We start from the raw sequence: 1,695 nt of genomic DNA, 5'->3' as shown, positions 1-1,695 counted from the left end.
CCACTAGTTACTAAACAACTTAGAACAGTGGTAAGTATACATTTTTACAACAGAAAGCACAAGATTTACATTTACAATCTAAAATGTGAGTTGACTCATTACATTAGTAACTAGTGGCTGTTTCTTGCTGTTTGTTAAGACAAACTTCCTGTAATCCTCACCAATTCCTGTTAACAAAGTTAGTTTACAGAGATGACTTCAAAAGGAAATTAAATGGCCTTTAACTTCTTGTAAACCTACAGACTATGCAAAGCTGTCTGCAGGCACTCTAGTGCAAATTAAACAGAAACTGAAACAGCCCCAGGAAATGCAGTTTAAATTGTTCCCAATCACTCTGAAAGCATTATTTTGTGTCAGACAATGAATTTGTTTACCAAACTGAATGTGGTCAGACAATAAATTTGTTTATCAAACTCAATGTGGTTCCAGGTTTTAAAACCCCTCTCTGCTTCCGGGGCCACCTTTCAGTCCTCTCCTGCTTAAGAGCTGAATGGGAGACCCTGAGCAGTGTAATAAATGGCTTTCCAAATTCCAATCTGACTGACCTGGTTCCTATTCTGATTGACCCATAACAATAGGTTCATTAAAGTAGATTGATTTCTTCAGTTGTTCAGAGCTAGATTCCCAGTTGGTTATTGGGACACATCCACGTGGAGACACTGCTGGAAGACAGCAGCAGCATCCTGAGGCTAATATTGGATCAAGGTAAGAGAAAGATTCTTGTAGTTATTGTTTCACTGATACTCACACATTAAATGAATTGTCACAATAAGAGTTAGATGAGGAAGAAAAAGGAAGAGTGAAACATTTCTAGGAAAGGAGGGCAAAAGTGTTGCTAGAGAGGCAGAAAGAAAATGAGGAAAGTATCCTGTCATACTAGCCAAGGAAAGAGAGATAAATAGTTGACTGAAGAATGAATAGAATCTCCTGAGGATCGTTATACTCTGATAGGAATGGAAAAAAGCTGCCAAGTTTAGTGGTATGAAATTTATAGGTAACCTAGCAGGGGCAGTTACTGAGTGGAAAGGAAAATGCAAATCAGAAAAAAAGGACAGAAAGTGGGGCCATGGATGATTTATAACGAAGACCAACACTTAAAACGGAATATGGCCCAGTTTAAATACTGTCATGCTGTGAAGTTCAATTCATTTGAAAGAGCATTGTCACAAAAACACAAAAATCATTCAAATTTTAGTCTGTTTTGTTTTCACTATTTACCTCCAGAACTTATTCATCAGAAAGCAGTTAAAATATGTTTGAAAAAGACTTTCACACATAGGGATATGATAATCATATTTCTTACATATTGCAAATATTTGGAATTTCATGTGTCTACCACAGGTTAAAAAATAATAATTCAGGGTCAGCGGCCCTGTCAACCCCGCCCCCAGCCACACTGAGATGGCAATTGAGACTGGGCATGTAGAGCACACCTGTGATCCCAGCTTTTGGGAGACTAAATAAGGGGATCACTACGAGTCTGATCTAGTAATTGTAATGAGTCAACTCACGTTTTAGATTATAAATGTAAATCTTGTGCTTTCTGTTGTAAATGTATACTCACCACTGTTCTAAGTTGTTTAGTAAATAGTGGCTGTTACTTGCTGTTTGCTACATAAAATTCCTACCTAACCAATCCCTGTAAACCAAGTTAGATTGCAGAGATGGCTTCATAAGGAAACTGAATGGGATTTC

The sequence above is a fragment of the Octodon degus genome, unplaced genomic scaffold, assembly GCF_000260255.1.
Source record: "Octodon degus isolate 3935 unplaced genomic scaffold, OctDeg1.0 scaffold00032, whole genome shotgun sequence".
Lineage (NCBI taxonomy): Eukaryota > Metazoa > Chordata > Mammalia > Rodentia > Octodontidae > Octodon > Octodon degus.
The sequence above is the reverse complement of the archived record's forward strand: the minus strand, read 5'-3'. Positions refer to the sequence as shown.